At 34.9% G+C, this 11,912-nt stretch overlaps 1 non-coding gene across 1 annotated transcript; it reads right to left on the bottom strand.

The window, feature by feature from the left end:
* Positions 1-392: 392 nt before the first annotated feature.
* Positions 393-498, bottom strand: LOC122128064. Its single transcript, XR_006151351.1, has one exon. It is a non-coding gene; the product is annotated as a U6 spliceosomal RNA (small nuclear RNA).
* Positions 499-11,912: the final 11,414 nt, after the last annotated feature.

Below are 11,912 nucleotides of genomic sequence, written 5' to 3'. Positions count from 1 at the left end.
GGAAGGTCAATATTTATCTTTCTGAGGACTCACCAGACTGCTTTCCAAAGTGGTTGTGTAAGTGTAAATTCACACACACAGATAGAGAGAGAGAGAGAGAACATTTTCTTGATCCATTCTTCTACTGAGCAGCATCACGGTTGGTTCCATATCTTAGCTATGGAAAATAATGCTACAATAAACATTGTTTGTTGGTAGTTTTAGTATGGACTGGTTTGTGATCATTTGGGAGAATGCCCAAAAGTGGGATTGCTGTATAATAGGGAGCTCTATGTGGAGGCTTTTGAGGAACCTCCAAACTGCTTTCCAAAGTGGATGAACAAGTTTACACTCCCACCAAGAATGCAGCAGGCTTCCCTTCTGGCCATATCCCTTCTAGCATCTGTTGTTGTAAAAATATGGAATGATTCACTAATTTGTGTATCATCCTTGTGCAGGGACCATGTTAATCTTCTCTGTATGTTCCAATTTTAGTGTATGTGCAGCCAAATTGAGCACAAAACATTTTTTATATATAAAGAGTAACTGATTTTCTTAAACTAGACAATTCAACAAAAATAAGTTCAAAAGAATTGTGAAATTTTAGAACCATGTGTTTCTTACATAAGCACACATTTAAGAATAAAGTCAAGATTGACATATCAAAAACAAAATAATTCCAGGTATTTGTTGTTCATGAGATTTGTAGGAGGAGGAATTCAATTATTCTACAAAAGGCACTTGTCATAATGATCATTGCAGCAAATGTTAAGGTTTGTTAAAAGTTTTAATGTTTTAAATATGTTTAATTTTGGGATTTGCTTATATATGGCAAAATTAAGACTGTTTGGCAGGTCATAAAAATTTTTGATAAAGTATATAATATTTCTGGTAGCATGTACTAGTAAATATGAACATTTCAGATTTTATAGAAACTTTACTAATGAGAAGTTGTAAAGACTGTGTAAAGAAGCAGAGTGAAGAGTGAAGATTTTAAGTACACAGTTTCTGTTAAATCTTTAGGGCTCCTTTACGTTATATGTTAGTGATGAACAAATAATGATATAATCCACATACAAATGATGAAATGAACTATAAATAGTAATCTTAGTGAGTAAATTTAAAGGCTACTTATAGCTTTATCCAGTTTTAAATGTACAGGAATATGAGAAAATAGTAAACTCTACTATGTACACTTCAAATACTGAAAACCCTGGTAATTGTTTTGTTTTTTATTTTAGTAATCATTAATATTTAATTATTGTTTTCTTTATTTATAGCATTTTTCCTTGTTGTAATATAATACAACTTTTTGTGAGTCATGATTAAGAGGTACTTTGAGAATATTATTGGGATGGCCACACAATTTTTCATAGGTGCATGTGAATTTACAAAGAGCAAAACTAAAAACAAAATATTGATGAAAAATTATATCAAGTAGAGTCTGAATCAGGAGTGTTGATAAATGTCCACACCTAAAATCTTAACCCTAGGCTGGAGCATCTTATTTAAATATTGTTGAGAATTTCAAGACTTCCTTTATTTAGGGCCCTTAGAAGTATGTACAACATGCATGTGTACAAAGCCAGTTACAACAGGCAAATATGACTACGTTTCCCCAAAAAGAATCTATGAAGTCAATAGTTATCTTCCCAAACAGATGAAAAAATGCGTCCAAAATGATTCAGTGCACCTACATTTGTGGAGTTATTTAAGTTATGGATTCTTTGTTAGACATATTCTTTTCTTTTAAAAATTGTCAAATATTAGTTTATAATAAACTTTGTCTAGTATTTCTTGGTTCAAAACAGAAATCTTGATACAGTTGATGTCACTTGGCTTTCTTACTATCTCAGTTCAAAGCCAACCTAGGCAGGAAAGTCTGTCACATTCTTATCTGTAACCAAACACCAAAAACGCCAGAAGTGGAGTTTGGCTCAAGTAGTAGAGTCCTAGCTTTGGGGGAAGTTGGCCAGGGAAGACATTTCTTCAGGGACATGGTCCAGCCTCTGAGTTCAAGCTCCAGAACAAGGACAAACTAAACAAACAAACAAGAAAAAAATGCACATATTTCTTTGGGACCATCCATAAAGCACTGGTTTGAGAACAGACTCCTTTTGCTGATCATACTCACTGAATCCTGCTTTTTTGGAATACTAATTGCGCTGGAGAATTCAGGACAAGACTAAATGAATTAATAAGTGACTCCTGCAACAACAGAATCATCTCAATAGTGAAATATCCATGCATAAGACAAATTAAAACCTCCAAGTCTTTGTTTCCTTGCAAAAGAAAACTTTTAAAACAATGTTTATTTCCTTTTGTTCTATGCTGGCCTTCAAATGACACATTGTTTCCTTTTGAAATACTTTCAAGAAGAAGTTTTCAGACAATTTTTATATGAATAAAGAACACACTCGAAAAAAGTCAGGGACAGTTTCTTCAAGCGTGGATTCTTTTTTTTCTAACAATGAATATATATTTTTTACAGTGAAAATACTGAACAGAGTGGTTACAATTACATGTGCAAGATAATGAGTACAGTTTTTATCAAGCATTGTAGCCTACTCCTTGGTTTCCCCTTCCCATCCCTAGACATAAAAGAAATGCAAATCAAAACAACATTGAGATATCACCTCACCCCAGTTAGAATGGGTATAATCAAGAACTCTAATAACAACAGATGCTGGAGGGGATGTGCAGTCTCACTTTTGGGCATTTACCCAAATGTTTACAAACTAGACCACACTAAAGCTATGAGCAAAACTAAGTTTATTGCAGCATTATTTATAGCTAAGATCTGGAATGAGTACATTTTTTATCAAGCAATGTAGCCTACTCCTTGGTTTCCCCTTCCCATCCTCCCCTCCCCCCTCCATCCAATCCTCCTCCCCCCAACAACAAAGTTGTAAAGTTCGTTTTTGAAATAACGACTTCTACATCTCATTGTTGCAATGGGTCCACCTGTATCCTTATTTAAATGATTTGTTTTTTTTCCATTCCCCTCCAGAAATTATACCGACATCAAATACAGTGAAATCAGGGGTTATTGTTATCCCGTGGGGAAGGGACATAAAAAGCAACAGGAAATCATCTTATAAATGTGTTAGAAAAAGGTCACATGAAAGAACAAAAAACATTCGAATACATATCTTAGGGTTCATTTCCCTAACATCAACTTATCTGATCTTTTTTGTTTGACTCAGACATATACTAGCTATTGTAAATAAGGAAAACCATGGGACCTATGTTTCTTTGGGCGTGGCTTACTTCAATTAATGTAATTTTTCCAAGTCGTTCCAGTTCCTAACAAATGGGGCAATGTCATTCTTTCTGATGGAGGCATAGGATTCCATTGTGTATATAAACCACATTTTCTTGATCCATTCATCTACTGAGGGGCATCTGGGTTGGTTCCATACCTTAGCTATGGTAAATAAGGCTGCAATAAACATAGTCGTGCTGGTACCTCTAATGTGGCCTGTTTGTGAACATTTGGGTAAATGCCCAAAAGTGGGATTGCTGGGTCTTAGGGGAGCTCTATGTGGAGTCTTTTGAGGAATCTCTAAGAACAGACCTCAGGACTACTGGAATAGAATTGAAAACCCAGAAATGAACCTACAAACCTATAGCCATCTAATCTTCGATAAGGGAGCTAAAAAAATTGAAGAAAGACACTCTCTTCAGGTAAAATGAATGTTTTCAGGCTTCATAGAACTAGCACAAAGACATCTTTGGACATGAGGTAACACGCCTTTCAGAGACAACTTAGTAAATACAAAATATAAAATTTAAATGACTTATAAAAACATTATTCATGTACATATGGCCATATAAGATAATGTTAAGAAAAATGAAACCCAAGATAGGGACACAACTTGTTTTATTCTTTATTGAAATTGTTTTAAATGTATATAAAATGTACTATGTGATTTTTTCGTTTCTCCTCCATGTTCTTCCCGCATGATATAACTCCTGTTTTCACTGGATATGATGTTGGTGCCCTGCATCTTGCATATACATTTTTCTAGTGTGGGGAGGAGAAGGGAAACAACAAAATGCTGAAACAAAGATTCAGGATGACCTATTGTAACAATGATATGAACAAGACACTATGTAGAAAATGAATTTTACAACTTGTGGAGGGGAGGGGGAATTGGGCAGATGGGGAAGGAATGGATAACACAGGAAAAACAAAAGAGGATGTAACAATAAGAAATGTACTCATTACCTTACTTATGTAACTCTAAGCCCTCTGTACATTATTTTTTACTATAAAAACATAAAAGAAACCATTATCCATGAGTACATTAACTTCAAATTCCATAAGTGCTCTTAAAGTAAATTTAACTTGGAGAAGATTCTCAGAAAAGTTTATTTGTGTGTGTGTTGTGAATTATTTCCCAAGTGTACACAAGTTAACAGTAGAAGAAACAATAGGAATAATAAGAGAAAGAAAAGTTCTGTGTTTATGTCTAATGGTTCAATATAGTATAGAAGACTCTGCAAATAAGACAACATTGAACCAATAAAGCCAAGGCCATTATGTAGATCTATGGGAGTGACATAGAGAAATAATTAATACTAAGAGGAACATGAACGATGAGGCCACTCTCTTTCAACTTCTATCTCTAAATCATGGTTGCTAATCACGCAAATTTGTAAAATGTACAATTGAAGAATAATTCTGGTTCCAAAGCAAGTTAGATATAAGAGCATGGACTTAACTGGAAAAAAAGTCCATGGTGAGAAAGCAGGAATTATACTAGCAATGAACTGGTGGCCAAGATCTCATTTCTTTTTCTTTCTTTCATCTTTTTTCTTTCTTTTTTTTTTAATGGTTGAGGCAGGGTTTGAACTCAGCCTGGGAAATATCTCTCCACTCTTCAGCTCAAGACTCGTGCTCTACCTGTTGAGCCACAGCGCCACTTCCAGTTTTCTGGTGGTTAATTGGAGATAAGTGCCTCAGAACATTTCTTTCCTACTCATACAGGATTTGAACTGCAATCCTCAGATCTCAGCCTCCTGAGTACCTAGAATTATAGGCGTGAACTCAAGTGATGGAATACTAGTGATGAGCAAGATTGCTGAATGAGGTTGCTGAGGCTTTTGCATACACACATACAAACATACACATACACACAGAGGCACATATATGTGCAAACACACCTGCACAAATAAAACAACTCTCAGAATATGGAGAAATATTAGAAAACAATAGAAAATATATCCTGAGTAAGACTAGATCAAGTGATAATTTTTAATATTAGAAAGTCCTCAAGTGAAATTTATTCAAAGTTTGATAATATTACATACCTAGGGACCAGAGATAAAAAGAAAGTCAAGTAATCATTATTAAAGGGATTGGATCCATGGAAGAATGAATCAGAGACCCCTGCAGGTGCATCTGAAAATGTTCATATCCTGTGTGAAATGATAGAACATCTTTGAAAATAGTACATAAACAACTTGAGCAGTCAGTCTAATGAATAAGATCATAGGAGAAGTTCAGAATTGCTAGTCTGTATCTAGATTAAATAAACCACCAAACTATGGAAGGGCAATTTGATACAAGCCTGGAATTCTAGCACTCAAGCTAAGACAGGAGATTAGAGAGTGGGATTACATAGTGATACCTTCCCAGGACAAGGTAGTATAATTTTGTCTCAATGAAACAAACCAAACAACAAGAAAGGAATACACAGTTGGAAGTTTGGGCTAATTTTGTCATTATGTTTTGAGAAGGCAAGTTTCCTATTGAAATGCAACTCATATGTAATCCTCAGTTGTGTTTTAAATGCTCTCTGCATTACACGACATTCCTAGATGCAAAATGGCTCATGATTCCCAATCAAAAATTTGAAAAAATAAGCATCATTCTGTTGGATTTCAAAGAAATAATGAAGGATTACAAAATTTTAAGCCTGGAAAAATAAAAAGTTCATCTAACGTAGGACTTTGTAGACCTTGCTAAATTAGAATTTATATTTAAAATAAATATTTTGGTTTTGTTTCTAATTTCATATTCTATAGGATACTACAAAATTCTTTTTAAGTAGAGGTTTTAATTCACAAATTCACACATGAATCAGGCATTTTATTTGCTTAAAATATTCTTTCAAGCGAGGTATAATTAGAACTTAGTTAATTGATAATTCCAACAGTTCATGTATAAAATGAGATAGTGTGAATAATCTGCACAGAGTTGCCAACAAATGGATGATATTAATTTATTAATTTAGAACAAGCAATTTTTTGAGGCTTTGGTGTAATATGGTATGAAGACAGTAATTGTGTGAGGTCTTGGTTCTTCTATCTATTTGTAATACAGGAAGAAATTTCCTTAATTACATGCCTCTGTATACAATGAGAAAAATGCGAGGTTGGAGTTGGTTTTATTTTTTGGTTTGTCCTCAGGTTTGAACTCTGGGCCTGGCCACTCTCTTTGAGCCGGTTTTTGCTCAAGGCTCATGCCCTACAACTTCAACCTCAGTGCCACTTGAGTCTGGCTTTTCCTGAGAAGTTTATTGGAGATAAGAATCTAAGGAATCTTCCTGACTGGGTGGGCTTTGAACCATAATCTTCTGATCTTAGCCTCCTGAATATCTATGATAGATAAAAATATAAATAATATTTGCAAGTGCTCTGATTTCTAGAAATCAGAAAAATGTTGCAGCAAAGTTTAGTGTAGTGTACTTTCCTCAATAGGAAAGGCATCATATTAGCACAAGTGTAGTATTTTTTCACAATAGTGATAAGCTATTCATGATGTGAATTAAGGGAATTTTAAGGTGCACCATACAAATTGGAAACTGTTGGGCTAGGAAGACGTTATGGCATAAAAGCTTGGGATTGATGATCACAGAAATAATAGCTTACTCTGATGAACAAATGTTTACTCTTGAGGAATTAATTATTACACATACTTCGTAGTTATATCCTCCACCAGAATGTGGCTATTTTTTTTGTTGATTTCTCAATATGTAGCACCCCATTAGAAACTGCAGTTATTCAGAATTAAATAACATACAAACAGGTACTGTTTTGAATATCTCTGATATGGAATGTTCAGAATTTGAAAATGAGTAGTTAGTATTTGTAAGAACTTTGAAGAACACATATATTCTGTCCTTTTAACAATTATTCAGTTTTAAAAGTTAGGAGTTTCCATAGAATTAAACTGTTTTCTGTTTTACTATGGGACAATATTAACTTATAATTTTTTTTGAAAATTATGACAGATATATTGTGAAAATATTGTATATTTGGATAACATTCAAGTTGATGAACCTCTGATAAAGAAAGATGTAGTTGATTCAAATTAGATGGCAAATAGTGTTCATTTTTTAAAAGGTAATGCACATAGGATAATATTTACTATAGCAATACAGTGAAATTATACTTTATGTAACTTATTTTTGTTTAATTTTATTTTTAAGGTGATATATACAGGGATTGCATTAATTGTAAGGTAGTGAATACATAACATGTACCTCATTTTTCTCACACTTTTCCTTTCCCCCCAAACCCCTCACAAGTTGTAATGTAAATTTCCAACATGTTGTCTTGTGAGTACTGCTATTGCATTGGTTTGCCCTTTGTCCTTTGTCTCCCCAATTTGTTGTTCATCTTGCCTTCTCAAATTAAGATAAATGCATGTGCAATACACACAGTACTGAAATCAAATACAGCAGGGGATAAACTATAGGGGAAAACACAAAAGAAATCACATAGTACATTTAAAAAAAAACAATCACAAAGAAAAACCTCTATTTCCATATCTAGGTGTTTATTTTGCTCAACATGATCTTGTATGGTCCTATATGCAAAGCTTTTGAGCCATTCTGCTCATCTGCTAGTGTTATTCTATACATATCCTATTATTACAAATGAGGGAAACTATGGAATCTGTTTCTTTGAGTCTGGCTTATTTTATTTAGCAGGATTTTTAAAAATCTTTCCATTTCCTTTTGAATTGGAAGCATAGAGTTCAACCATATATATATATATATATATATATATACATATATATATATATGTCCACAAAATGTGGTATATATACATATATATATCACATTTTGTTGATTCGTTCATCTACTGAATGGCATATTGGTTTGAAAATGTTTGCATGTAAGTATTACTTAGGGTCATTCAAAAATGACAGATGACACCTCCCCAGAAATATTAAAATCATGATTTCTTCGTAAGAAAGGATTTTATGGTGGTACAAGTGTTGAAATATCTGGATGAATGTAATTTATATCTTGCACTGAATTAGGCAGGAAGATATCTAATATTAAATAGGATAAAAATGGTAGTGACAAAATATTTCCTTGAGAAAGATATAGGAGTCTGCCAGAAGTATGAAGAAATTCAGATAATTTTAAAGAATTTAGAAATACAAGCTCAAATATGTTTCTTTAAATAAAAATTATGTAAGTGGAAGGGCAAAAGAAGGAGAAGAGAGGAAAGTAACTGACAGCAGATCATTGTCCCAAGTTAGAGAATAAAAAGTCATAATTTAGAGTTCGGATGAAGATGGCAGAAGGTCTAGGCTAAACGAGCTATCATGTAGACAACAGTTTTAGTGTTCCAGTCAACAGTCCTAGGCTAGAGAATCACACCCAGTGTGCCATCACAGTACAGAGAGTTTGGCCAGAGATGGAATATCCAGGCAAGGAAACAGATCAGAGAATCAGCGGCCAGAGCCAACATGCCTACAGAGAGAGTCCAGTCAAAAAGATGCCAGACACAGTGTGCGTATTCTACTCAACACCAGGAAGAACTGACAAGGAACAGATATATTCATGCTGCATATCACAGACCATAGAGGGCCCAGTCACCAAGATTCTGACATGAATAGAACCCTGACATCCTCACTCCTTCTCAGAAAGCAGAGGAAGGAAGGTGGCCCCTCTCCCACCACCAGAGATCTCCATCTTTGATACTGACAAAGGCCCAGAAATTGATACTGACAAAATGCCCAGACTTTTCACTGTGCAACTACAGGACTTTGATTGATGCTTGCCTTAAAATAGTGTTCTAGCACAAAAATGGATTCATGGAATCCAATAAAAGACAGCTGAAAGAAGTCAGGGAGACCGGAAAGGGAATGTTGAATGGAGCCCAACAGAAGGAATGGGAGTCCAAGGAAACCATAACCGATCAACTAAGTGATTTGAGAATAAAAACAACACCAAATTAAGGAAATAATGAAGTTCATATAAGATCTAAAACAAAGCTCCAACAAAGAATTTGAAGTCATCAAAGCTGACCAAATAGAAGGAAAAGAAATTAAAAACAAAGTGGAAAGTCTTGAGAGTATGGAAGACCATGTAGAAGATCGAATATGAGGGATTGAAGACAGCAAGGTTATTATACAGAAAGAACATACAACTATCCATGACAAATCCAAGAAATATGCTAGATCTATTCAACATTTGGAAGACACCCTCAGAAGGTCTAATCTGAGGATAATGGGTGTAGAGGAGCACCTAGAGTCAGAAGTTAATGGTCTAGGAAATTTGGTTAACATTTTCCAAGCAGAGAACTTCTCAAACATGCAAAAAGATAGACCTATTCAGATTCAAGAAGCTTTTAGAACCCCAAATAGACCAGACCATGACAGGATATCACACCGTGACATTATAATCCCCACAGCATCAATTCCAAGGAAAAAATCCTTAAAGCAGTCAAGGAGAAAAGATCAACCACTTACAAAAGGAAACCAATTAGAATAACCTCAGATATCTCAGTGGAGAAAATTACAGCAAGAAGAGCTGCCATGCCCTAAAGACAAACAATTATCATCCAATTATACTGTACCCAGCTATACTCTCCTTCATAACCGAAGGCCAAATAAAAACCTTCCATACCAAAGAACAACTGAAACAATATATATACACCAAACCAGCCCTATAAATGACACTTAACGATGTATTACACATAGAAAATCAACAAGACCACAATAAAGGCAAAGAAACCGCACTCAAACTGAGAATCCAAGAACCATAGGAAGAACCCAGTTGCTGCAGCCCCCAAGAAGGGGCATAAAATAGCAGGAACTCCCAAACAGCTCTCAATTCTAACTCTCAACATTAACGGATTGTCTCTCCAATTAAGCGACATAGACTGTCAAGTTGGATTAAGAAGCAAGATCCTTCTATCTGCTGCCTTCAGGAGTCTCATATTGCCCATAAAAACAAACACATTTTCAATGTGAAAGGCTGAAACAAAATCTACCAAGCAAACGGCCCACATAAACAGGCGGAAGTTGCAATCCTAATAACAGATAAAATAGACTTCTAATTAAAATTAGTGAGAAGAGATAAGGAAGGTTGCTACATACTAATTAAGGGATCTCTCCTTCAGGAGAATATTACAATTCGAAATATCTATTCACCAAACAACCAAGCACCCAAATTTCTTCAAGAAACACTACTTTCCCTCAAATCTGACATAGATCCAAAGACATCAATTTTTTGGGACTTTAACACACCACTTTCCCCACTAGATAGATCAACTCGGGAAAAACTCAACACAGAAACTGCATATCTAAACACTTGCATAGATCAACTATATTTAACAGACATCTACCGTATATTTCACCCAGCAGCATCAGAATACACGTTTTTCTCAGCAGCTCATGGCACATTTCCCAAAATAGACCACACTTTAGGTCACAAAACAAACTTTTCCAAATTCAGAAACATAGAAGTTATACCTTGCATTCTCTCACACAACAAGGGAATAAAATTAGAACTCACCACCAAAAGCCACCGAAGAAAGTCCTGTAACACATGGAGGCTGATAAACACACTGTGGAATGACAAGTGGGTCATGAAAGACATTACAAAGGAAATTCAAATATTCATGATATTCATCAAAGGTGAACACACAAATTACCACCTACTCTGGGACACAGCAAAGGCAGTACTTAGAGACAAGTTTATAGCCCTGAGTTCCAACACAAACAACTTGTATATATCTGAAACCAACAATTTAATGGGACATCTGAGAGCCTCTTTGAATAAGAGCAGGAAGATAATCCCTAATCCAGTAGATGGAAAGAAATGATTTATATTCAATCAGAATTAAAGAATTAGAATCCAAAAATACCATAGAAAGAATCAACAAAAGAAAGAGTTGATTCATCGATAAAATTAACAAAATTGACAGAACTTTAGCAAATCTTACCAGAAAAAGAAGAGAATACACCTAAATAAATAAACTCAGAGATGAGAATGGACACATCACCACAGAAACAATCAAGATTCAGAACATTATAAGGGAATACTTCTCAAAACTTTATGCTAATAAGTTTGAGAACTTGGCAGAAATGGACCTTTTCCTAGCAAATATTGACATGCAGAAACTAAACCAAGATGAGTTAAACCATCTTAACAGGCCTATATCCAACATTGAAATAGAAACAGCAGTAAGAGTCTTCCCATCTAACAAAAGCCCAGATCCCAATGGATTTACAGTGGAATTCTACAAGGCCTTCAAAGAAGAGCTCACACCAACACTCCTCCAAATCTTCAATGAAATTGAAAGAGAAAGTTCACTACCGAACTCATTCTATGAAGCCATCATAACCCTCATCCCAAAACCAGGCAGGGAGTCTTCAAAGAAAGAGAACTATAGACCCATTTCTTGGATGATCATTAATGCAGGAATTCTCAACAGACTTTTGGCCAATCGACTTCAACAATTCATCCAAAAAATCATACACCTCGATCAAACAGGGTTCATTTCATGCAAAGTTGGTTCAATATACACAAATCAATTAATATAATTCATCACATCAACAAGAGCAAGGACAAGAACCACATGGTTATCTCAATAGATTCAGAAAAAGGATTTGACAAGATCCAACACCCCTTTATGTTGCAGATTCTGCAAAGATTAGGAATCCAGGGAACATTCCTCAG

This window comes from Dipodomys spectabilis, unplaced genomic scaffold, assembly GCF_019054845.1.
Source record: "Dipodomys spectabilis isolate Male_0828 unplaced genomic scaffold, ASM1905484v1 ptg000010l, whole genome shotgun sequence".
Taxonomy (NCBI): Eukaryota; Metazoa; Chordata; class Mammalia; order Rodentia; family Heteromyidae; genus Dipodomys; species Dipodomys spectabilis.
The sequence above is the reverse complement of the archived record's forward strand: the minus strand, read 5'-3'. Positions and strand labels throughout refer to the sequence as shown.